At 42.5% G+C, this 27,524-nt stretch overlaps 1 protein-coding gene across 8 annotated transcripts in view; it reads right to left on the reverse strand.

Moving 5' to 3' along the window:
• SPECC1 (sperm antigen with calponin homology and coiled-coil domains 1) overlaps window positions 1-25,292 on the reverse strand; it is a 291,359-nt gene extending 266,067 nt beyond the window's left edge. For 2 of the 8 annotated variants that reach the window (XM_080681002.1, XM_080680997.1), the window contains exon 1: window positions 25,208-25,292. The gene's annotated coding sequence lies outside the window, so the exon portion shown is untranslated. The remainder of the gene's footprint in view (window positions 1-25,207) is intronic. The other 6 variants (XM_080680992.1, XM_080680995.1, XM_080681001.1 and 3 more) reach the window with 4 other exon arrangements.
• Window positions 25,293-27,524: the final 2,232 nt, after the last annotated feature.

Below are 27,524 nucleotides of genomic sequence, written 5' to 3' on the forward strand. Positions count from 1 at the left end.
TACACTAATGTGAAAGCCTTTCAATCGAAGCTGATTTTCTTTTCCAGACAAATTTCAGACAAAGTCTTCACTCATTTTGCCACACTAGCCACACAGAAGGAGACCATCCAAAACGTGAAGAAATACAGCAAATCACTGGATGACCTGCATGCAGAATTCTGTCGTCGGTTTTCTGATGTTGAAAAAATTGACCAGTCACTTCAACTGGTGGCCTGTCCTTTGTCACAAAACCCTGAAACAGCACCAGAAGAGGTGCAACTGGAACTCATTGATCTTCAGTCTGACTTTGTCCTAAAGGAGAAATTCAGCTCTCTTGAACTAAGAGACTTTTATGCTTCACTTAATGAGGCCACTTTTCCAAACATCCGGAGGATGGCACAGAAGATACTGGTGCTGTTTGGGTCAACCTATGTTTGTGAGCAGACATTTAGCGTCATGAACATCAACAAAGCCCCTCACAGATCCAGCTTAACTGACGAACACCTCAGATCTATCCTGAGAATAGCCACAACAAAACTAACTCCAGACTTTGATGCATTAGCTAAAAAAGGAGAGCAACAACACTGTTCCCACTGAAGTTGATGTTTTAAAGACCAAAAACCTTTCAACCCAGTCTACACTGCCATCTACATCTACGTCCCGGGCATAATTTGAAAGTTGCACTAAAGAAAATGTTTAATTTACTGTTTACACATTTTGTTCTTTTCTATTTGTTTTAGTTTTAAATTATTTTATTATATTTAAGTTTAATTTGAAAGGCTTTTGTACCTTTCCTTTGTTAGGCAATTTTATTTTGCCTTTGCCATCTTCAATATAAGGTATGTTATTGTGCTATGATTCCTCCATTTTTTGTAGTTTCAAATTATAATAATTAGTGTTTACATTCTTCTTGTTAAAATGTTTGAAATGAACAAAACTATTGAAATAAAAATAAAAAAAGACCATACCCTTTTATGTAATGATGTTTACTTTGAATTTATATTAGTTCACACAAACACTCCATCCATGCTTTTGTTCCGGCCCTCCAGTCCATTTTAAGAACCCATTGTGGCCCTCGAGTCAAAAAGTTTGCCCACCCCTGGGTTAGAGCATCAGCCCGATGACTAAAGGGTAGTGGGTTCGATTTGGTCAAGGGCACATACCTCAGTTGCAGGCTCGATCCCTGGCCCTGGTCAGGGAGCATGCGGGAGGCAACAATCAATGTGTATGTGTCTCTTTCTCTCTCCCATTCCTCCTTCCCCCCACTGTCTCTAAAAATAATAATGGAAAAAATATCCTTGGGTAAGGATTAAAAAGAAAAGGCAAATGTTGGTGAGGATGTGCAGAAATTGGAACCCTTGCATGTTATTTGTGAGAATGAAAAATGGTACAGTATGGAAAACAGTATAGAGGTTCCTCAAAAAGTTAAAAATAGAATTATCATTTGACCCAGCAATCCCACTTATGGGTATTTGTCCAAAAGAAGTGAAATCAGGATTTCTAAGAGATATTAGCACTGCTATGTTCATTGCAGCACTATTCACAATAGCCAAAAAGTGTGTGTGGCGGGGGGGGGGGGGGGGGGGAACCCACACCACAGATGTCCATCAACTGATAAACAGATAAAGATAATGTGTACATCCATACAATCGCATACTACTCCTCAGTCTTTATAAAAAGAAGGAAAGTTGACAATATGTGACAACATGGATGAACCTTGAGAGCATGATGCTAAGTGATGGCAGTCACAGAAAGACAAGCACTGCATGATTTCGCTTATGAGGTATCTAAAATAGTCAAACTCATAGAATCAAAGAGTGGAATGATGGTTGCCAGGGGCTGGTGGAGGGGAAATGAAGCGCTACTAATCAATGGGCATCAAGTTCCAGTCCAGTGAGATGATTAACCTCTAGATCTGCTGCTCAATACTGTAGCTATCGTCAACAATAATGTACTGCACACTTAAACACCCAGTAAGAGGACAGATCTGTTACATGTTCTTAGTACAATAAAATAAAATTTTCAAAAAATAAAATATAAATTATCAAATAAAAGGATAGTTATCTCTGGTTAGTGGGATGATGGGAAATTTAATTTTTTCTATGCTTCTAAGACTTTTCTACGTTAGTTATAATGAACATGAAACCATTTTCTAATTTAAAATATACTGTTCAAACATAACAATTATGTATCCTGAGAGCATCAGACTCTTTGTGACTTGTTGGCTTACACTGCAGAAAGTAAGTTCAACTCAAGAAAGTCTTTTTTAATTGCAGAAATAATTACACCCTGGAAGAGACTTCCTTTCAGAGACTATGAAATCTGTACTTGTGGGTTCTCTAAGAACAGATTGCGGTGATGGGCTACAGGGGCCTGTGGAAGTGTTCATTTTCATGGGCCTGGGCAGTGTAAAGGGGTCTGACTCTAGAAGCTGGGTCCTGAGTCCAGACCAACACTGACAGAACCCTCCGTGCAGGTTAAGCTCACAAGTGACGTAGGGAGAACCCGCCAGCTCTCCACAAAACAGAATTTTCTAAACCTTAGGCAAACATCAAAGCCTAAGTATGTCCTCTTTTGCGCTTGGAAAATAAATTTATCAAACCTAAAAATAACTAGGACAAAGCCAAGAGATGAAAATGACTCTAAATGGGTTTCAAACAGATGTTTGAGTAATTTTTGCAAAGCCTGTCAGAGTAAGAGTCCTCAGGACCCTACATTATAGCAGAGAAGTGCCCAAGAGATTCTGCTATGATACAGTGTAAAAGGGCACACTCCCAGGGCCTAGAAAGGGTGAAAACTGCCTGGGTTGCTAAGTTTCATCTAGTCAGCCACAGATCCTGTATTACCAAAAAATGAGTATAAATAGAAATTATCTGATGAGTTAGCAGGTCAAAATGGATATGCTAATATCTATATATATAAAAAGCTAATATGCTAAGTGTCCCTCTGACCATCTGACCAGTCGCTATGACGCACACTGACCACCAGGGGCAGACGCTCAATGCAGGAGCTGCCATGAAGCACACTGGCCATTTACAAAGAAATGGCACCGTGGACCTGGTGTCGACAAAGCAACACTCGGCTTCCCCCAAGTGGAACATAGGCCCCGCCACCACCCCAGAACAACAGCCAACCAAATAGCAGCCAATGCCACCAAGACCCCATGGCGCAAATGCGGCCGTAGCCAGCCCAGCCCAGACACCATTGCTGTGGGTGCCAGGTAATAATGTCACATAGCAATGCTCGCCTTCCTCTCCCTAGGGACTAGCCTCCTTCGAGTTTCTTCAGCTCAGGAACACAACTTGCTTTATAGCCAGGTGCAAACATTTTACACTTTAACCAAATGAAATCTGATGGTATTTGTATTTTTCTGTCTGACTTATTTCACAGCAGTCAGACATCCATCCCTCTCCGCAATCCGGGACCACTGGCTCCTAACCGCTCACCTGCCTGCCTGCCTGCCTGCCTGATCGCCCTAACTACTCTGCCTGATGCCCTTACTGCTCCCCTGTTGGCCTGATCCCCCTAACTGCTCTCCCCTGTTGGCCTGATCCCCCTAACTGCTCTCCCCTGCTGGTCTGATTGCCCCTAACCGCCTCTGCCTCGGCCCTGCCAGAAGGACGTCCAGTCTAATTAGCATATTACTCCTTTATTAGTATAGATCAGGGGTGGGCAAACTTTTTGACTCGAGGGCCACAATGGGTTCTTAAACTGGACCGGAGGGCCGGAACAAAAGCATGGATGGAGTGTTTGTGTGAACTAATATAAATTCAAAGTAAACATCATTACATAAAAGGGTACGGTCATTTTTTTTATTTATTTCAGTAGTTTTATTCATTTCAAACATTTTAACAAGAAGAATGTAAACACTAATTATTATAATTTGAAACTTCAAAAAATGGAGGAATCATAGCACAATAACATACCTTATATTGAAGATGGCAAAGGCAAAATAAAATTGCCTAACAAAGGAAAGGTACAAAAGCCTTTCAAATTAAACTTAAATATAATAAAATAATTTAAAACTAAAACAAATAGAAAAGAACAAAATGTGTAAACAGTAAATTAAACATTTTCTTTAGTGCAACTTTCAAATTATGCCCGGGACGTAGATGTAGATGGCAATGTAGACTGGGTTGAAAGGTTTTTGGTCTTTAAAACATCAACTTCAGTGGGAACAGTGTTGTTGGTCTCCTTTTTAGCTAATGCTCTGATACTGTGCTCTCCAGGGGCGTGTCTCCCTACATCACCACGATAACGTGTCTACGCATTCCCAGGGTGATGTTGGGGGATGCGTCTGCGGGCATTACAAGGAGCCTCTGGAAGATTGAGAGGTTGTTCCTTCTACTGAATGGGCGGATATAAATCCGCCCACTCAGAAGAAGGAGCTGCGGCAGTGTTTCCCGATGTTGCCATGTTAACACTGCTGCTAGTGAAGGAGCGGAGGGGAGAGCAAGAGAACCCTCCGCTCTTTCGGCTCCATGGGCCGGACAGAACAGCCGAACTGGCCGGATCCAGCCCGCGGGCCATAGTTTGCCCTCGGCTGGTGTAGATACTAGATGCTTATGTCAAATTAAGTATTTTATTTAGTACTAGTGGCCCAGTGCACAGATTCATGCACATTAAAAGGAAATTAATTAGAAGAAATATTTTAATATCGCTATTCGCCCTTTCTCTATAATAGAAGTGTCAACCAAATTCACAATCGACAATGATAGATGGAAACACACACGTGCAATTCGTGCCAGCAAGAGCTTTGTCTGTATTGCGTATGAGTCAACTTAACTGAGTCATATTCCACTGTATATATGTACAAATTCTTACTTAACCAGTCTTCTATTGATGGGCACTTGGTTTGCCTCCATATCTTGACAATTGTAAATAACCCTGAAATGAACACAGGGGTGCAGGCAATCTTTTGAATGAGTGCTTTGGGTTTCTTCAGATATATTCCCAGAGTGAAAGCGCTGGGTCTAAAGCAGTTCCGTTTTTAACTTTTTCAGGAATCTCCATAAAATTTTCCATAGTGGCTGCACCAACTGCATTCCTACCAACAGGCTGTCAGGGGAGTGGTTAGGGGGTGACCATCTGACCAGTCACTATGACGCACACTGACCACCAGGGGCAGACGCTCAATGCAGGAGCTGCCATGACGCACATTGGCCATTTACAAAGAAATGGCACCATGGACCTGGTGTCGACAAAGCAACACTCGGCTTTTCTCCACATCCTCTCAAAAAGCTGTTATTTGCTGATTTATTGATGACAGTCATTCTGACAGTTGAGGTGATATCTCCCTGTGGTTTTAATTTGCATTTCTCTGATAATTAGTTACATTGAGCATCTTTTCTCTTTTTAACTGATTTTTAGAGAGAGAGGAAGAAAGAGGAATAGAGAGATAGAAACATCGATGAGAAACATTGATTGGTGGCCTCCTACACACCCCGACTTGTGATGGAGCCTGCAACCCAGGCATCTGCCCTGACCGAGATTTGAACTGGCGACCTCTTTGGTTCATGGGTCAATGCTCAACCACTGACCCACACCAGCTGGGCCCGTTGAGCATCTTTTCATGTTTATTGTGCATCAGTATGTCTTCTTTGGAGAAATGTCTATTCAGGTCCTCTGCCCATTTTTTAACTGGACTGTTTCTTTGGTGTTGAGTTCTTTGAGTTTTTATAAATTTGAGATAATAATCCCTTATCATATGTATCATTGGCAAATATGTTATCCCATTCAGTGGGTTGTCTTTTTGTATTGTTGATGGTTTGCTTTCTTGTGCAAAAACTTTTTACTTTGATATAGTCCCATTTGTTTATTTTTTCTTTTGTTTCCCTTGCCCAAGAATATTTATATATAAAATCTGGCTAAAGAGAAATGTCCGAGATTTTACTGTCTATGTTTTCTCCTAGGCATTTTATGGTTTCAGACTTTCCATTTAAGTCTTTTATAATTGTACAAGAGGCCTGGTGCATGAAATTCGTGCACGGCGGGGGGGTGTCCCTCAGCCCAGCCTGCACCCTCTCCAATCTGGGACCCCTCGAGGGATTTCCGACTGCCCTATCACAATCCAGGACTGCTGGCTCCCAACTGCTCGCCTGCCTGCCGTCCTGATTGCCCCTAAGTGCTTCTGCCTGCCAGCCTGATCACCCCCTAACCACTCCCCTGACAGCCTATTGATGCCTAACTGCTCCCCTGCCAGCCTGTTTGCCCCTAACTGCCCTCCCCTGCAGGACTGGTCACCCCTAACTTCCCTCCCCTGCAGGCCTGGTCTCCCAACTGCTCTCCTCTGCAGGCCTAGTCCCCCGCAACTGCCCTCCCCTGCAGGCCTGGTCCCCCCCAATTGCTCTCCCCTGCAGGCCTGGGTCCCTCCCAACTGCTTTTCCCTGCAGGCCTTGTCGCCCCCAACTTCCCTCCTCTGCCAGCTTGGTCACCCCAACTGCCCTCCCCTGCAGGCTTGATCGCCCACAACTGCCCTCCCTTGCAGGCCTGGTCCCTCCCAACTACGCTCCCCTGGTGGCCTGATCGCCCCCAACTGCCCTCCCTTGCAGGCCTGGTCCCTCCCAACTGCCCTCCCTTGCTGGCCATCTTGTGGTGGCCATCTTGTGTCCACATGGGGGCAGGATCTTTGACCACATGGGGGCAGCCATCTTGTGTGTTGGAGTGATGGTCAATCTGCATATTACTCTTTTATTAGATAGGATAGAGGCCTGGTGCATGGGTGGGGGCCAGCTGGTTTGCCCTGAAGGGTGTCCTGGATCAGGGTGGGGGTTCCCTTGGGGCTTGGGGCGGCCTGGGAGAGGGGCCTGTGGTAGTTTGCAGGCTGGCCACGTCCCCTGGCGACCCAAGCGGAGGCCCTGGTATCTGGGGTTTATTTATCTTCTACAATTGAAACTTTGTAGCCTGGAGCGGAGCCAAGCCTTCTGCTTGCTCCGAGGTGGCAACCATTTCTGTTGGGATTTATGTATCTTCTATAATTGAAACTTTGTAGCCTTAAGTAGAGGCCTGGGCCGGCCAGGGCTGCAGAAGCTTGGCTTCCTCCATTGCCGCGGGAAACCCTAGCCTCCTGCTCTTTCCAGCTCCGTGGCTGCCGCCATTTCTGTTTGGGTTTATGTATCTTCTATCATTGAAACTTTGTAGCCTTGAGTGGAGGCCTAGGCTGGCAAAGGCAGGTGGAAAGCTTGGCTTCCTCCATTGCCGGGGAAACCCAAGCCTCCCTCCTGCTCTCTGTGGCCGTAGCCATCTTGGTTGGGTTTATTTGCATATTCACTCCTGATTGGCTGGTGGCCGTGGCTGATGGGCATGGCTTGCGGGTGTAGCAGAGGTACAGTCAATTTGCATATTACTCTTTTATTAGATAAGATATGGCATAAGAATGTGGTCTAGTTTCATTTCTTTATGTACCTGTCTGATCTTACCAACACCATTTATTGAATACACTGTCTTTACCCCATTGTATGTTTGCCTCCTTTGTCATGTATTAACTGCCCATATAGTTGTGGGTTTATTTCTGGGCTCTCTATTCTGTTCTACTGATCTGTGTGACTGTTTTTCTGCCAGTACCATGCTGTTTTGATTACTATAAACTTGTATAATTTGATATCAGGTAGCACTAAACCACCAAATTTGTTCTTTCTCAAGATTGCTGTTGCTATTCAGGGTCTTTCGTGGTTCCATATAAATTTTTGGATTATTTTTACTAGTTCTGGAAAACGCCATTGGTATTTTGAAGGAATTACGTTGAATCTATATATTGCTTTGGAGCATATGGACATTTTAATGATTTTAAATCTTCTGATCTATAAGCACAGTATATGCTTCCATTTATTCCTACCTTCTTTAGTTTCTTTTTTTTAGTGTCTTATAATTTTTCAAGTACAGGTCTATTACAAAAAGGCCCTCTACTTTCTTGGCTAAATTTATTCGTAGGTGTTTTTTATTTATGCAACTGTACATGAAATTATTTTCTTAACTTCTCTTTCTGACAATTCATTATTGGTGTATAAAATGCAACTGATTTTTAATATTAACTTTGTATCCTGCTATTTTGAATTCATTTGTTAGTTCTAATAGTTTTATGGTGGAATCTTTAGGGTTCTCCATATACAGTACCATGTCACCTGTAAATAATGACAGCTTTACTTCTTCCTTTCCAATTTGGATGCCTTTTATTCTTCTTGTTGTCTGATTGCTATGACTAGGACTTCCAGTACTGTGTTAAATAAAATTAGTGAAAGTGGACATCCCATCTTATTCCTATCTTAAGGGAAACCCTTCTAGGTTTTCCTTTTGGAATATGATGTGAGCTCTGGGTTTGTTATATCGGGCCTTTATTATGTTGAGGTATGATCGATCCCTCTATTCCCACTTTGGTGAGAGTTTTTATCATCAATAGGTGCTGGATTTCATCTACTGATAAGATCATAACATTTTTATCCTTTATTTTGTGTATGTGGTGTATCATGTTAACTGATTTGCGTATATTGCAGTGACCTTGCATCCCAGAAATAACTCCCACTTAATCATGGTGTATGATCTTTTTAATGTATTGCTGGGTTCATGGTGTGCTAATATTTTGTTGAGAATTTTTGCATGTGTTCATGGGAATGTTGGCCTGTAATTTTCATTCTGTGTAGTGGCTTTGTCTGGTTTTGGAATTAGGATAATGCTGACCTCATAAAATGAGCTTGGAAGTCTTCCCTCCTCTTCAATTTTTTGGAATGGTTTGAGGATAGGTGTTAGTTCCATGAATGTTTGGTAAAAATCACCTGTGAGGTCACTTGGTCCAGGACTTATGTTTGTTGGAAGGTTTTTTTTTTTTATTACTGATTCAATTTTGTTGGTTGTAATCAATCTGTTCATAGTTTCTGTTGCTTCTTGATTCCGTCTTGAAAGATTATATATTTCTATGAATTTATTTATTCCACAATATTTAATTTGTTGGCATATAGGTAGTTGTTCATAATATTTTCATATAATCCTTCATATTTCTGTGGTGTCAGGTTTTTTTTCTGATTTCATTTATTTGAATCTTCTCTCTTTTTTCTTAATGAGTCTGGTTATCAATCTTTTCAAAAAAACAGCTCTTGGTTTCATTGATATTTTGTAATTTTTTTTTACTCTGTTTCATTTATTTCCTTTGATCTTTATTATTTCCTCCCTTCTACTCAATTTGGGCTTTACTTGTTTTTCTTTTTCTAGTTCCTTTAGGTTAGATTGCTTAGTTGAGATTTTTCTTGTTTCTTGAGTTAGGGCTATAATGCTATTAATTTTCCTCTTAGGACTGCTTTTGCTGAGTCCCATAGATTTGAAGATCTCCCTTTGCATGTGCTCCTTGTGAAGCTAACTGGGTTCTGCTTTGATGTGGTTTGTCACCCTGTATATTGGTTCTGGGGCTTCTTGGGAGGGATCTGTTGCAGGTCAATGCCAGGAGCTACCTGTGATGGGCCTGAGTGCATGTGGTAGGAGCCAAGCTGCTACCAAGTCCAGCTTCCACCAGTACCAAGCCTGGGGCAGGTCAGCAAACAGCCCAAGGCACCCCAAGACCCACCTCTGTCTGCTGGCTGCCTGTTAGATTCAGTCACTCAATGAGTCTCTGGTGGTAGGCGAGTAGCGTGTGGTAGATTCCAAATGGGTCACCAGTCGTGTTCACCAGGTTGATAATGATTCAAACTTGGTGCCAGTTCTGGGTCTGAGGCCACTCAGCCAAAGTCTCAGGGTATACCTGGTCAGCCGTCACCTGCATGGGGACTGCAGGCCTTTGAAGCAGAGCGGGGTCCATTAGAGTGAGGCCAGTATTGCTCATCGGGCTAAAACAAATTATGATTTGGCTGTGTGGAGGAATAGCTCTGCACAGGAATGATGGTATGGTGGCACCATTTGGGGTATATGGGTGAGGGGAGGAGAATGGACCTTTTTAAGACTCTTCCAAAAAAGTTTGCACAGCTGGTCTAGGCTGATCACAACTAGCAGACACCTCTGCAGGGTGTGAGCTTGGCCAGACAGGGCACAGGGAGTTGCGAGGGTGGGGCTGGTGCATCCTTCTAGGTTGACTTGGCATGGAGTGCTGTGTTCAACCCAGGAAAGATGGTGTCTGTGGGCAGTGTGGGAGACGGACTCAGCACAGAGACAATGACAACTGTCCCTCCAGCTCTCTCCTCAAAACCACACAACCCAATATTTTCCTGTATGACTCCAGTCCACTCTAAGCCTCTGTCCCTCCCCAGGAGCCCAGTGTAGTGTCAACAAACAAGATTTTGTGTGTCGTTTCAAGAGGCTCCTGGGTTTCTCTGAGACTCCAATCTCTCTCCGGTGGATGAAAATCCCACTGATTTTCACAGCCAGGTGTTATGTAGCTCCTCTTCCCATCGCTGGTACTCAGGGCTGGGGAGCCCATATGAGGCTGAGACCCTTTGCTCCTCAGGGGGACCCCTGCAGCTGAGATAGCCCTCCCAATACTTGACCGTGACAAGTGGCTGCAGGGCCAGTTCTCTGTGTCTCAGCCCTTTCTACCAGTTTTGATGTGGCTTCTTCTGTAAATCCTTGGTTATAAGACTTCTTTCTGTTCAGCTAGTCTTCAGTTGGTAATTCAGGCTGATTGTTCTATATATAATTTAGTTGTAATTCCAGTTTTGTTCTGGAAGGAGATGAGTAACTTCCACCAATTTCTCCACCATCTTGGATTCCGCCCAAAAGAGCATTTATTCTAAGAATTTCTCAGTCAGATATAACTCAGAAAGGGGAGGTCAAGCATTTTCACTATTAACAAAGCTGATACCGCCCAGATGGCGTGGCTCAGTGGTTAAGCATTGACCTATGAACCAGGAGGTCGTGGTTCAATTCCCAGTCAGGGCACATGCCCAGGTTGTGGGTTCAATCCCCAGTAGGGGGCGTGCAGGAGGCAGCCAATCAATGATTCTCTCTCATCATTGATATTTCTCTCTCTCTCCCTTCCTCTCTGACATCAATAAAAATATATTAAAAAACAAAGCTGATATCCAATTTCCATCAGTCTGATTCCTAACTCTTGTTTCTTCACTGGTTATGAACTGTCTGTATTTGTGCTGGTGGGTGAGGAAAGAATGATGTCGAAAATTATTTTCCCAACTTCCAACAACCACCTTTGAACCTTTGCTCTCACCTTCCTCTGTGTGCAGGGAGGGACTTCCCTCAATCCACAGAAAGCAGAAGGAAGAAATAAATAAATATAAAGGCAGCAATTAAAGAAATGTAAAGTATTTTTTAGAATGGTCTTAAATATAAATAAAACTAAAAGCCAGTGTCTTAAAGGACTAAAAAGATAGAACCTCTGGCCAACCTAATCAAGGAAGAAAAAAAAAAAAGAAGGTAACCAACCCAAAAACAAAAAAGAGGACATAATTACATATGTGGATTTGTAAACTAGGCAAAACAGATAATTTTCTAGGAAAATATAGATTACCAAAATTAACTTAAGAAACAAACAGTCCCACAGAAAAAAAAGCAAAGGGCAGGAAAGGGCAATTCTCAAAAGGAAAATACTACTAAGCATATGAAAAGATGCTTATTCTATTTAATATCCAACAAACATGAACTAAAGCAATAAGATATTTTATAGTAATCTAAACCCATCATAAGGACTAATATATTTCTATACATTTTTAAAATGATTTCAGAGAGAGGAAGGGAGAGGGAGAGAGAGAGGGAGAAACATCAATGATGAGAGAGAATCATCGATTGGCTGCCTCCTGCATGCCCCCTACTGGGGATCAAGCCTGCATCCCAGGTATGTGCCTTGACCAGGAATCAAACCGTGACCTCTTGGTTCATGGGTTGACTCTCAACCAGTGAGCCACACCGGCCAGGCTAGACTAGTGCCAGCAAAAATATAGGAAACAGGCACTTTCATATACTTGTGTTTATGGCTCTTAAAAGGCAGGTGCAGTAGAGATTATAAAGCGGGAGTTCTCACACTTTAATCTCTATATTTGAATTTAAGAATGTGATTTTGTATTGTACCTAAAATTTAAAAAACTGAATTTCTAAGTCCATATTAACAAGGACTAATACCATAATTGTTATTATATGTTTAAAATTGGAGAACAAAGTAATCTGAAATGACGACATAGACTTAAAATAGTTTACTGATCTGAAACATAATAGGTAAGAAAAAGGAGAAACAGGCAAACAAGCAGTAAAGTACAGACTGATATGATACAGAAGAAAACTACACATGTAAAAACATTAACAGGCAAAACCCTGTGCTACTCACCACATACCTCTCTGCCCTTGCAGAGCGCCAGCACAGAGAGCCTAGTAAATGTTTGTTGAATAAATGAAAGAAAAATGGCACGAAAGTCTATCAAAAGGTACTCTGGAAATCCAAATTCAAAATAAACAAGCAAAACAATTTTGTTCACATATATTCCACAAATATGAACCGTAAAATTATTTTCACTGAAATCCTGTTACACTCTTACTATAACCATTACATTTGGAATTTAGACTTGCACTGGGCATTGTTCTGCAGCTAACCTTCCGTCAAAAAGATGTACTTTGTCGGCTTAGTCTGTCACTATTTTCACAATAATTTTCGTAATATTTGTGTACTGATGTTTGTATTTATTAAAATTCATAGCTTTCATCTTTTTCTATTTTCTCACATTGTATCAGTTCACAGAATTGATACAGCAAAGTGGTTCAATGAAGCATAAAAGTTGGGTTGAGAGTAATATGAATACACCTCCTCACAGCCATAAAGATCACTCTTGACCAGGACTAAAATGCAAGATGGAGAGATGCATCACCTGTATGCCAAGTGTATGCCACAGAGGCAGTTAAAGAAGAGAAGGCAAATAGGCAGTACAATGGCAAATAATCAATAACTGGAATTTATTGGACGACTGATCCATTTGCTCCTAAGGCTAGAGTGCTTTATCGTTTTTATGAAGCTTCTGACATAGTGGCAGAAAACCATGTGCCCCTTCATGTACAGTGGCCTCTTTGGTAAACCAACTACATTCTTCCTCAAGGGAAAAATAATGTTTCCCAGTGCAAAACTGATGCATTTCATCACCAAACAAAAAGATCGAAACAAGCTCTGGCCGGGTGGCTCAGTTGGTTGGAGTTTTGTCCTGTACATCAAAAGGGTTGCGGGTTTGATTCCCCGTCAGGGCACACATCAAGGTTTTGGGTTCAATACCCAGTCAGACTCATATGGGAGGCAACAAATCAATGTTTGTTTCACATTGATGGTTTTCTCTTTCCCTCTCTCTTTCTCTCTCTCTCTCCCTTCCTCTCTCTCTCTAAAATCAATAAAAACATATCCTCGGGTGAGGACTTAAAAATAAAAAAGATCAAAACAACAAAAAAGAAAATAAAAGATAAATAGACTCAGGCTACTCCTAAAGACTTAGCCATGAAAGGAAGTTAACAGCAGTCCGCGTTGGGGGTTTTGGTGGACAAAGTTGACACAGGTTGGTAGAATCTCTTACCCATTGACTTGGGACAGAGGAGGGACCATTTTACTTGAGAGAGAAGAAAAGGAAGAAAGAATGTGTGCTATTTGCCCTGGCCAGTGTGGTTCAGTGGCTAGAGTGTCAGTCCACCCACCAAAGGGTCGTGGGTTCGATTCCTGGTCAAGGGCACATCCCTGGGTTGCAGGTTCGCTCCCCACCCCTGGTCGGGGCACATGCAGGAGGCAACCAGCCGATGTGTCTCTCTCACATTCTCACATCAATGTTTCTCTCTCTCTCTATCTCTCTCTCTCCCCCTCTCTCTCTTTCTCTTTTTTTTTTTTTAAATATATTTTATTGACATTTTACAGAGAGGAAGGGAGAGGGATAGAGAGCTAGAAACATCGATGAGAGAGAAACATCGATCAGCTGCCTCCTGCACACCCCCACTGGGGATGTGCCCGCAACCAAGGTACATGCCCTTGACCGGAATCGAACCCGGGACCCTTCAGTCCATAGGCCGACGCTCTATCCACTGAGCCAAACCGGTTTTGGCAACTCTCTCTCTCTTTCTCAGTCCTTCCCTCCCTCCCTTCCACTCTCTGAAAAAGCAATGGAAAAAATATATCCTCAGGTGAGGATTAACAAAATAAACAAACAAAAGAATGGGTGTTATTTATTGAAGACTTGTATCTGGGGCAAATAGATACACAACAAACTGTGTGTATTAGAAATACAGATGCAGCCCCACATTGAAAAACACATCTCCAATTGTTTAGCTGTTACTTGAGCCTCCCTCCCTTCTCTCGCTGTATGTAGACCTTGCTCCATCTCCCTGGGTAGGTTTTGTCATTCTGGCCTACCTCCTTTCCAGTTCCCTAACTTATAATCCTTAGTCCTCCCTGGCACAGCCATTTGTACTGGGCTGCCTATCTAAGTAGTGACGCCTTCAGCTTGGCCTCAGACCCTCCTCTGTGGAAAGAACCCATCAGCAACCGATAGACTTGCTCTCTTGGGGCCCCGCCCTGCCCCAGTCTGTAGGATCCCAGTGTAGGTCCCTAGCAGTAGGGATGAAGTATTGAAGCATCTTTGAATCATACTCTGTCATAGTCCTTAGTGGAACGCATGAAAATGTGCTGGTTCTGTTTCTGTTCTGGACCTCCATTTTGATGCAATGTTAAACACAAATGTAGTTCCCTTTCCGTTACTGTATTTATGACCTCGATTTGACCAACAGTAGATGAACACTGAACTATGATAAATCATGAAAATAAATAAGCTGATATCAGCAAGTCGCCATTTTAAGTTACCATGGTGACAATGGGCATGAAGACTATTTAAACATCTTATTAAGCACAGATATTAAAACTAATGAAATCATGGGGACATTTGTTATTTTTGAAATTTTAATGAAGGAGGTGATTAGTCCAATAATATTTTAGCTACTATTTTTAAAGCAACTATGACAAGTCAAACACCTTCGTAGGGTTTTTCCCTTAAGTTGCCACATTCTCAAAAGCTGCTATGAGCTAGGTATGTTATTTTCCCTCGGGGCAGTTGAGGAAACTCGGATCAGAGAGGTTATGTAATTTGCTCAAGTTCACACAACGTGTGTGTAGAAAACCAGAGTTTGTCCAGGACCTTATCTAACTCTAAAGTCCACAACTTTTTCCATTTCCCTACATTGCACCTCTAATAAATGGCAGCACATTTTAAGTTTTACAACATTGACTTCTTACTGCTACCGAAGATAGCTGGATAATAAAAGAAAGGAAGCAAAGGGAGTCAGACATTATTGAACATAATCAATTTGGGAGCATGCGCCTGTTTGCTTCTGCAGGAAGCTACAGCTTCACCCCTGCCCCGCCCTGGGAATCGCAGCATTGTCCCTCCAAGGGGATTAACACTCCTCCTTTCCTGCCTTCAATACCAGATTGGGGGGAGGGGAGGCAGAGGGAGGTAAGCACATGCGCGGTAGAAGTCAAAATGGTGCAGGGGAGGTGCTTGACCATAGAGGCCTATCAGTATAGCCTGGGAAAGGGATCATTGATCAGGGTGAACCCACAGAAAGCCCAGGAAAGCTTGGGAAATTGATTGGTTATTTTCAAAAATCTCTTGGTTAGCCGAAACCGGTTTGGCTCAGTGGATAGAGCGTCGGCCTGCGGACTGGAGGGTCCCGGGTTCGATTCCGGTCAAGGGCATGTGCCTTGGTTGCGGGCACATCCCCGGTGGGAGGTGTGCAGGAGGCAGCTGATCGATGTTTCTCTCTCATCGATGTTTCTAGCTCTCTAACCCTCTCCCTTCCTCTCTGTAAAATATCAATAAAATATGTTTAAAAAAAAAAAATCTCTTGGTTACAATCCCAGGAGACAAAGAAGAGCATGGGTTCTCTCTCTCTTTGCCCCTCCCTCCTCCAATAATGCACTAGCCTGTTCCTTGTGTATACTCTCACCCAGGAACACGCAGCCATGGGCCACCTGGGGCCTGTGACAGACCACATGAGCTCCAAAGGGTGAAGCTTTAATTTGAAAGAACACTGGCCTTTATTTGGCCTTGCTAAAGATAAGGCTGGACTTTTTCCATGGTAGGATGGATGGAGATGGGACATTGGAAACCCAGAGGCAGCCTTCCTGAATAAACCTTGCCACACCACAATCTCCCACCCATGGGTCCTTAGAATGCTTCCCTCGTGACCCCATGGAAGAACCTGATTTCCATCAACAACATTACCAGATATTATCCCAACGTCATTCACTTTCATGCCTCTGCTTTATTTTCTCCATAAAAACAAATCACTATCTAAAATTTTCTTACTTATTGCCTATCTCCCCACTAGATTACAAACTCAAGGAGAGGAGGGTCCTTGTCTGTTTCATTCCCTATTGATTACCAGTACCTAGAACATTATTTAGCATAGAGTAGATAATCAATTAATAATTGTTGAATTAACAAAAGAATGAAGTTTAAAAGAAAAATCACTAAAGCAAATGCTTATATAAATATACATTTAAAATATATTTTTATTGATTTCAGAGAGGAAGGGAGAGGGAAAGAGAGATAGAAACATCAGTGATGAGAGAGGATCATTGATCGGCTGCCTCCTGCACGCCCCCTACTGGGGATCAAGCCCACAACCTGGGCATGTACCCTGACTGGGAATCGAACTGTGACCTCCTGGTTAATAGTTCAATGCTCAACCACTGAGCCACGCCAGCTGGGCTAAATATACATTTTTAAAGACAGTATTTGATAAGGTCAAGACAGAATTAAATTATAACTTTTTAAAAGAAATACCCAAGTGCTTATTTGGGACATACTGTGCTGTAAGATCATAACCACAAAGACGTGCTTCTATAGCTCTGAAATTATGCCTGAAAAAGTTCCTCTTGCCTTGCCCGGTGTGGCTCAGTTGGTTGGGCATCCTCCCATGCACCCAAGGGTTGCAGGTTCAATTCCTGGTCAGGGCACATACCCAAGTTGCGGGTTCCATGCCCTGGTCAGGGTGCATGTGGGAGACAACCCATCAATGTTTCTCTCTCACATTGATATTTCTCTCTCTCCCTCTCCCTCCCTCTTTTCTCCCCCCTCACTCTCTTCCTCATTCCCTTCCTTCCTCCCTCCCTTCCTATCTCTCTAAAATCAATGAAAAAATCATCCTTAGGTAAAGATTTTTAAAAATAAAAAAATAATTAAAATTTTTTTTAATTAAAAAATAAAGTTCCTCTTTACCAGCTTATACATTCATATGTCTAAAAAATAGTACTAATTTTTTTCCTGGAGAATATCCATGACCAGTTTCCCTAAAGGGGGATGCTTACTGATGTGAAAATATCAAGTATGAGTCTAAATTGTCAATATAGTCCAGAACAACAACAAAAATCTGAATTTCCTCTTCCAATCTGTATTCATTTCCTATATTACTGGGGAGCTGGGGTACGAGAATGTAGAATAACCAACCAAAAGTCCTTAGTTCCATCAGCAAAATCAATTAAAAGCAAGTAATCCTATCAAGTAACAATGAGCAAATTATGCCCAGAAGAATCATCCAGAACATCACTGTGAAGATATTACTAAAATATTCCAACATGACTTCTCTCCAAAGTAATTTTATTAAATTAGTATTTAAAAAAATATTGTAAGCCTAGTCCTGGCCCGTGTTGCTCAGAGGTTAGAGGGTCAGCCCACACACTGGTCCAGGGCATGTACCTCAGTTGCTGGTTCAATCCTGGCCCCGGTCTGAGCATGTGCAGGAGGCAACCAATCAATTTGTCTCTCTCACATCGATGTTTCTCTCTCTCTCTCTCTCTCTCTCTCTCTCTCTCTCTCTCTCTCTCTCTTTCTCTCTCTTCTCTGTCTCTCTGTCTCTCTCCCCCCACTCCCTCCCTCCCTTCAACTCTCTCTAAATCAGTGGGAAAAAAATATCCTTGGGTGAGGATTCACAACAAAACAAATATATATATTATAAGCCTAGATTTTTTAAAGTTTTGTTACTGGTACATGAATAGACAAACAGATCAACCACAGAATAAAAAAATAAAAGAAAGAACTAGGTCCGAACACATACAGGAATTTAATATACCGATAAAGCTGGTATTCCAAAGGAAAGGATGGATGGACTCAATAAATTGTGTGAGACAGCTGCACAGGCACCTGGAAAAAGTATAGGTGAGCACCCTGCTTTAACCCTTATACCAAAAATGACTCCAGCAGTACCAAATACCTCAAAGAAGAACCTGAAGTAATCAGCAGAAGAAAACACAGGAGAATCTTTACAGTCAGAATGCGGAAGGTCTTTCTGTTTATGATAGGAAAATGCAAGAACTATTAAAGAAAAAAAATCAAGTACATAAAAACCAAATCTTTTTGAATGCTTAAACAAACACAGTTAAATAAACACCACTGAGTGAACTGATATGTTTACTCATATCCAGAGAAAGAGTGATTTTTTTATACATAAAGGATTCCTACAAACCCAAGGAAAAAACACCATTAACCCCAAATAAAAATGTGCAAAGGCAATACACAATTCACAGAAAATACAGATGGCTCTTCAGCATATATGATGCTCAACCTCACTTAATAAAGGAAATGCAAATTAAAACTAGGAATATATTTTACCTATCAGCATGGAATGTTAACATCACCATGTTAGTGAGAATGTATGGAAATTAGCATTTTTGCTACTAGGATATATATATTGATAACTTCTTTGAAGGACAACTTGAAATATCTATTACAAGTACATATATTCTTTGTGCTACAACATGAATGAGTCTTCAGATATTATGCTCATTTAAATAAGCCAGTCAAAAGAAGACAAATACTTATGATTCCACTTATACGAGGTACTTAAGTAGCCAAAATCACAGAGATAGGAAGTAGAATAGTGATATCAGGAGCTGTTGTTTAATGGGTATAGAGATCCAACTCTGCAAGACAAAAAGGTTCTGGAGATTCACTGCAAACCATATCACTGTACTTAACACTAGTGAACTTAAAAAATGATTAAGGTGATAAATTCTATATTATGTGTATTTTAGCACACTTAACAAGAAAACAAAAAGACAAACAGCCCTGACCGGTGTTATCAAGTGGTTGGTGTTAGGTCTGATCAAATAACTGAATCGATACCCCTCCCCTGGGAACTCCCCTTTAGGCCATTTCACAATGGACATTCCACTTGCTTAGACCACATTCCACTTGCTAAGACCATTATCTCTCCCCTATGGAGTTTCCCAGAATCCAGACCTGCACAGAGAATTCTCCGCCTAGAAAAAGACTGCCTAGAGTCTTTTAAAACCTCTGACTCCCTGTCTTTGGGGGCTGGCACCATTTGGGGGCTCAGCCCATCTGATATTCAGATGACCTAATCCTCCTATATAATAAAGAGCTAATATGCTAATTAGACTGAATAGCAGAACGACCATCCAGACATCCTTCCAGACGACCGTCCACATGACCTTCCAGACAAAGCCGGGTCTGCGAGGGCCAGCCAAGGCAGCCAGGGCTATGAGGGCCGAGCCCCTTGCACGAATTTTGTGCATCAGGCCTCTAGTAAATTTATAATCCCTTACCACTTTGGCCTTGTGTGTTCCCCTTTTGGTGACCCTAACTTTTGATGCTGAAACCTGGGAGGGTTCCACGGGGATGGGGAGCCATCACCCCAGCTTTGGTCATCCTGAGTTTGCTACTTTGAGAGCAGTAAGCAGCGGCAGCTTGACCTGGGCTTACTTCTGAATCCTACTCGGGTGACTCGATTGCCGGCCTCGATTAGACCTCCCTCATGGACCCTCCCGAACCAGCCAAGGAGGACGCCGGATGGAGAATCTCTCCTTCTCCATTGCTGACCCTCCATCCCACAGCGGCCAAACTTCTCTAGGTGAGTGACGTGCCACAATTTCCCTCATCTGGAGTCTTCTGCCCACTCTCACTGACATCTCGAAAGTCTCTCATCTCAAAAGTCCTAGCGCTAGGCCACAAGACTCCTCAGCCGTTTGACTTTGGATCCTTCTGGATTGGGGACACCCAGTCCAGAGGGTCACCTCTCATTTCTCATGGTGATTCGTTTAGCAGTGGGGATACTTGCCCTAAATAGCCACCTTTGGATTTGTGGTCTGTCACTCACCCTTCCTCTCTCGTGGGCCACACCACACTCCCTCTGCACACTCATGGGGGAGATCATGCCTCATTTAACAGTTAGAGCATTGGCACATGCACCCAAGGGTCATAGGTTCGATTTCCAGTCTAGGGCATGTACCTAGGTTGCAGGTTCAATACAGGGCCCCTGGCCGGGGCACGTGCAGGAGGCTACCAATCAATGTGTCTCTTTCATATGGATGTTTCTCTCTCTGTCTCTCTCCCCGGCTTCCTCCCTTCCTTCCCACGCTCTAAAATCAATGGAAAAAATATCCTTAGGTGAGGATTAACAAAAAAAGGACAAACATTAAGTAAGAAAAAAATCTAACTTATAAGCTAATCATAAGACTTACAACTAAAAAAAAACACAAGAAATTGAAAATTAATGAATGGAAAAAGATATTCCATATAAATGCTAACAAAAGTAAAGCAGGTGTAGCAATAGTGATATCAAACAAAACATAACTAAAATAAAAAAAATGTTAAGATGACTATTTTATTCCCAAAAGGTACAGTTCATGAAGATATAAAAACTATGACGTTTTAAGCACCTAAAAACATAGCATATATATATCAAAAACGGATAAAAATAAAAGAAACCAAATAGGAATCATAGTGGAAGTCTTTAACACAACTCTCAGAATCAATAGTTCAAACAAACAAACAAACAAACAAACAAAATAAGTTGATACAGAGAACATAAATTATAATTAAGGTAAATATAGAACTTTGTACCCAATATATTCAGGGTCCAGAGAAAGGTCACAAAACTGACAGTTAATTAGGCTACAAACCTGTTTTTAATCTGCATCTTTATTTCAGCAATATGACAGAATAGAGATCCCAAAACATGCCAGCTATAAAAACATCTTTTAAAAACTTAAGAACAAATGTAAAAATAACTTTTAAATAAATGGACTAGAGAAATCTAGTGAAGCCAAAATTCAAGAATGCAGCCAAAAGAACCAGTGAAAAATGAAGAATACGATAACTGAAATAAAGAATACACTAAAAGGAATCAACAGCAGATTATATGAACCAGATCAAATCAGTGATTTGGAAGACAAGGTAGCAGAAAACCCCCAATTGACACTGCAAATAGGAAAAAAAAAAATTCAGAAAGAAATGAGCATAGTTTAAGGGACCTCTGGGACAACATCAACCATAACAACATGAGCACTGAAGGGGTACTGAACTAGAGAGAGAGCAAGGGATTGAGAACTTATTTGAAGAAATAATAATTGAAAACTGCCCTAAACTGGCAAAGGAAATAGACATACAAGCCCAGAAAGTACAGAGACACAAGATGAACCCAAAGAGATCCATACCAAGATTCATCATAATTACAATGGCAAAGATTAAAAATAGAGATTCTTAAAAGCAGCAAGGGAAATCCAGTTACTTACCTACAAGAGAGCTCCCATAAGACTATGAGCACATTTCTCAACAGAAACTTTTCAGGCCAAAAGAAATTGGCATGAAATATTCAAAGTGGTGAAAAGCAAGGACCTACAACCAAGACTACTCTATCCAGCTAGGCCAGTGGTCAGCAAACTCATTCGTCAACAGAGCCAAACATCAACAGTACAATGATTGAAATTTCTTTTGAGAGCCAAATTTTTTAAACTTAAACTTCTTCTAACGCCACTTCTTCAAACGCCACTTCTTCAAAATAGACTCGCCCAGGCCGTGGTATTTTGTGGAAGAGCCACACTCAAGGGGCCAAAGAGCCGCATGTGGCTCGCGAGCCGCAGTTTGCTGACCACTGAGCTAGGCTATCATTTAAAATACAAAAACTTCCCAGAAAGAAAAAGCTAAAGAAAGTTCATCACCACCAAACCAGTACTACAAGAAATGTTAAAGGGACTTCTTTAAGAACAAGAAAAAAACCATAAATGTGAATAATAAAATGGCAATAACTACATAGCAATCAATAATCACTTTAAATGTAAATGGATTAAATGCTCCAATCAAAAGCCATAGGGTAGCTGAGTGAATAAGAAAATAAGACCTATACATATGTTGCCTACAAGAGACCCACTTTAGATCAAAACACCCACACAGACTGAAAGTAAAGTGATGGAAAAAGATGTTTCATGCAAATGGAAACAAACAGAAGAAAAGGCTAGGATAGCAACACTTACACCAGATAAAATAGACTTTAAAACAAAGTCTATAATATGAGGCAAAGAAAGATACTTCATAATGATAAAGGTATCAATCCAACAAGAGGATATAACCCTTGAAAGCACAGGAGCATCTAAATATATAAAGCAAATATTGACAGATAAGAAGGGAGAGCTACAGTAATACAGTCTTAGTAGGGGACATAACACCCCATTGTTATCAATGGATAGAGCCTTTCAGACTGAAAATCAACAAGGAAATAGCAACCTTAAATGACACATTAGATCAGATGGATTTAATTGATATTTTTAGAGCATTTCATCTCAAAGCAGCAGAATATACATTCTTTTCAAGTGAACATGGGACATTTTCCAGGATAAACCACATGTTAGGCCACAAAACAAATTTCAATAAATTCAAGAAGACTAAAATCATATCAGGCATCTTCTCTGACCACAATGGTATTAAACCAGAAAACAATTTTAAAAGGAAAAATATAACCTGAAACACACACACCCAGAGGTTAAATAACATGCAACTAAACAATGATTGGGTTAACAATGAGGTCAAGAAGGAAATCAAAAGATACCTTGTGACAAATGAAGATGAAAACACAATGACCCAAAATTTATGGAACACAGTGAGAGCAGAGCTAAGAGGGAAATTCACAGCAGTATAGGCCTACATCAAGAAACAAAGAAACTCTAACAATCTAACCCTATATCTAAAGGAAATAGAAAAGAACAACAAAATAAGCAGAAGGAAGGAAATAATAAAAATCAGAGAAAAATAAACAAAATAGAGTCTAAAAAAACACACACAATACAAAAGATCAACAATACAAAGAACCGGTCCCTTGAAGGAAAAAAAGAAAGAAAAAAAAGATAAACCTTTAACTAGATTCATCAAGAAAAAAAGAGAGAGGACCCAAATAAATATAATCATGAAAGAAGAGAAGTGACAATTGACACCACAGAAATACAAAGGATTGTTAAGAAAACATTATAAAAAATTATATGCCTACAAATTGGACAATCTGGAGGAAATGAATATATTCCTAGAAACATACAGTCTTCCAAGACTGAATCAAGAAGAAACAGAAAATCTGAAGGGTCCTGGGTTCGATTTTGGTCAAGGTTGCAGGCTCAATAGCCTGCCCTGGCCAGGGCACGTGTGGAGACAACCAATCAATGTGTCTCTCTCACATCACATTGATGTTTCTCTCTCTCTGTCTCTCCCTCTCCCTTCCACTATCTCTCCCCCCCCAAAAAAAAAAGAATGAAGAAAATAGTAAACAGGTAATTAAAGCTAATAATTACTGACCTAGAAAATAATAATAATAACAGCAATAATGTTTAATTTGAAGAGCTAAGCCAAATGGGAGGTGACTGGATAACAAAACCCTAAATAAAATGTTAGCGTCTTGAACAACCCAATAGAGCATTTTAAATTATCCTATGATTTTAGAAACAGAATATCTAGCGGTATAATCACCTATGTTAATAATTTTAAGAAGAAAACTACATGGTCATATCAATACATACTATGTAAAAGCATTTGGGGGGGAGGAAATCAACATGTAACCCTGACTTTTAAAATTCTTAGTAATTAGACATAAATGGAAACTTACTTAATATGACAAAGAATATACTAATGAAGATACAGTGGGAGCATTCCCCTAAAATCAAGCCTAAAACAAAAATATCCTATTTAACTTTAATAGGCAACACTGTAGAGAAAGGGTGGTCGTTGGAAGACAAGAAATAAGAAGCAAAAATGTTAGGAAAAGATAACTATTGTTTCTTAATAGAAGACAGGATTGTCTACCTATAACAGCCAAACAAATCAACTAACAAACTGTTAAAACCGGTAGATTTTTCATGGGAGCTCATCTCGCACCTAGTGTTGGCTGCCCAACTACAGGTGCTTGCTTTGAGAGTGAACCCTGAAAAGGTATTTTCTGAAAAGAGCAAGATACTAGGATTGACAAGCTATTGTTCTCCCTTCCCCCCACATCTTAATGTTGAAATAACATCGTATTTGAAACTGGATAACAAACATCTTCTGAAACCGAAATTTGTTCTAAAGGGCTGACTGTGGTTCTACTTTTAAAAAACACTTTATCTCCTGCCTCCAGCTGGCGCAGTTGCTGAGGGATGGCGCGGCCACCAGCCAACGCAGTCCTCCCGGTAGAGGGCAAGGAAGAGCACCTTCACAGCAACATCTCTTTTCAAGCCGAACACTGCTTATTACATAAACTTGCGCGTCGGCAAATGAAGCTCCCACAAAATAAAACTGAGACATTCGGGGTCAAACTTCCTTTAAAATATAAGCACATAAAACTAATTTTACTTTCAAGATATTTGAGAAGGAGGTTGTTCCTACACTCCCGACAGCCTCGCAGCACCTAACAGCCACGGTCCCAGAGCTCGCCAGGGGCTCTCGCCGCGCACCCCCGCTGACCCCAGGACGCAGCCCGCGCCCTTCCCGGGCCGGCCCAGGGCAGGGGGGCCGAGCTGTGGACGCGGAGCGTGGCCAAGGGCTTGGGTCGCCGACATCACACCGCACCCCCGGACAGCCCGAAGGCTGGGGGCCCCGGCAGGCGCGCCCACGCACCTGTCCCACCACAGCGAGGGCAGGGCGCCTCTCAGGCCGCAGTCGCTGGGAGTCCCCTGGTCCTCGGTCCTGGGCTCATGCGCCAAACCACGGGCGGGCGGGGAGAGGACGCCCATCTGCCGCTGCCACCTGCGGCCCCGGCCTCGCGCCCCCGGCTGGGTAAGCAGGACGGGGCTGGACGTTTGTCCCGGGCTAAGGGCAGAACCCGCCGGGGGGCGGGAGGGTGGAGAAGAGGGCGTCGGGGAAGGTTGGGGAGCCGGGGCCGCCGCGGTGCCCTCCTCTGCCCGCCCTCCCTCTCACAGGAGCAGTCCTGCGCCCCCGCGCCCGGACCCCGGGCCCCGCGCTTGCCCGCCGCCCGGGAAAGACAACGAGACTGCGGCGTAGAGCCGCCGGCAGCCAGCGCAGCTACCACTCACCGGCCACGCTCAGCTCCCGCGCTCAGGGATGCTCCGCGAAAAGTGACAGGGATGCTCCCAGCGCCTCTGGTGCCGCCTGCAGGGGGCGGACACGAGCCGGCGCGGGGCAGTCTGGGAGATGTAGTCCTGGGACAGCTGCATCTTCACCTGCGGCAGCTCTCCATCAGCAGGCTGGGGTGGTCCTTTGTTTTTCCATACTTCCTGTCTCCCTCAAGGTCTCACCTCTGCCCGTGGCTTAATAAATGTTGGAGCGCCCCAGTCGAGCCCTGGCCCCCCTCTCCTTACGCTAGATCAGTGGTTCTCAAAGTGTGGTACTCGGGCCAATAGATTCAGTACCATCTGGTAACTGGGTAGAAATGCAAATTCTCCTAGCCAGGCAAGCTATTCCGTTTTCACTGTACTAAAAACTCTGGGGAAAGATCTCATAATTCAGCATTTTTCAAGCCCTTCATGGTGATTCTGAAGGACCCTAAAGTTCGAAAACAACCCTCTAGACGCCAGCACCCCACTTTTCAAGGGACCATATCACACCTATAGCATTGTTACACATATACATGCACACATACCGTGTGCCCCTAGGTATGCCACCAGAGGCCCAGGCATTTATGCCCCAGTCTAGACCTATCCTGTCACTCCAGCCCTCGTTGCCCCAATATCCACTTAACATCTCCTCTAGGATGCTTCTGAGACCCCTGGAACCCAACAGGGTCAAGACCAAACTCAGCATCTTCACTTCCCTCTATGTGGTTTTCCTCCGGTGAGCCTTATGTCTAGCTAAAAAATGTCCACTGCATATATTGACATGGAAGTCACTTAAATGAAAGCTACAGGAAAAAATGACAAGACCCTGGGTCATATTTGAGGGAGTAAGAATCAAATAAGGAAGGAGGTATGGAGGCAGGGAGAATAACCAACTGTTGCAAGATGTGGTGGGGAGAAGAGAGGTGCTGGTGTCTGAGGGTAGAAGTGTTGTTGAGGGAAGATACTTTTTAAGATGGCAGAAACTTCAGAAACTTTAAATATTTATGAAAAGAATCCAGTTGAGAGGGGGTTGCTGACTATGCAAGAGAGAAAAAGATATTTTATACCAAATGATTCCTGAGAGTATTGTACATATGTGAGAGGGAGGTAGAGTACCAGGCACAGGTGGAGTGATGAACCTAGACTTGTGGTTCTCAACCAGGGACACTTTGCAACCCATCCCCACCAAAGCATCTTTGGCAATGTCTGGAGACATTTTTGGTGTCACAACTGGGCTTGCTGCTGGCATCCCCTGGTTGCTAGAGGCCAGGAATACTGCTAAACGTCGAGTGATCTGGCCCAAATATTATTCGTGCTGAGGCTGAGAAACCCTGGCCTAGATAGCAACAAGCTCTCTGTTATAAAAAGAGGGAAGAAAGAAGAGGGACTACGATTTGGTTCAGTAGAGAAAAGTCTAAAGGGTTTTTTCTGGAAAGGAAGAAAGTTGTCTGTGAGGACAGGCAGGTGTGTGTGTGTGTGTGTGTGTGTGTGTGTGTGTGTGTGTGATGCTGAATCATGGGATCTAAGATGATTATGAAGAGAGGTAAAGGAAAGAGAGAGCTGCAAGGTAAGGAGAGAGTAGTAGGTCCAATAGACGGGATTTTTATGAGGGTCAGAGACTTACTTCTCTTATTGGAGTAATCAGAAAACCTAGGTGGAGACAAGTTTCTGATAAGAGAATAGGGATGGTTGATAATGACCAGGTCAGGATGTGAGGATGGATGGTTAGCATGGAGTAAAGGCAGGGTCAGCAAGTACCCCTATGTGGATTGTGCAGTCCCAGGTGGAGCAGTGGAGTGAACAGAGAGGTCAAAGTCAAGCATGTGGATGTGGAAGCCATTCATACACATGGCGGGACAATTTTTGCATCACTAGGAGTGATGGCTTCAGTGAATAAGAAAGTAGTTGCATATACAGGTGTGTGGAGGTGGGTAAAATCAAATGTTTGAAACCTTAAGGAAGCAAGAACTTGGACAAGTGTGAAGAGGAAACATGGTCTGGCCCTTTAGAAGCCAGTGGGCTCAGGTGTTCTCAGATATTCTCAGGAAGGTCTGTGTTTCAATCAGGGCAGAGGCAAAGAAATACAACCACTGAGAGAGCGCGAGGAGAGAGGGGAATCAAAGGTATGCGGCAGAAGTTCCAGAGCATTCGAGGTCAGGATGGGAACTGCTTGGGAGGTGGGTTCACAGAGGTGTGAAGGAGGAGTTAGGGGCATGGGTTGGGGAGCTATGGAGAGCTAAATCGGGAGTAAAGGAATCAGGAGCATGAGGAAACAGGAGGGTGCAGTAATATCTTA

Source organism: Plecotus auritus, assembly GCF_963455305.1.
Source record: "Plecotus auritus genome assembly, chromosome: 7".
Lineage (NCBI taxonomy): Eukaryota > Metazoa > Chordata > Mammalia > Chiroptera > Vespertilionidae > Plecotus > Plecotus auritus.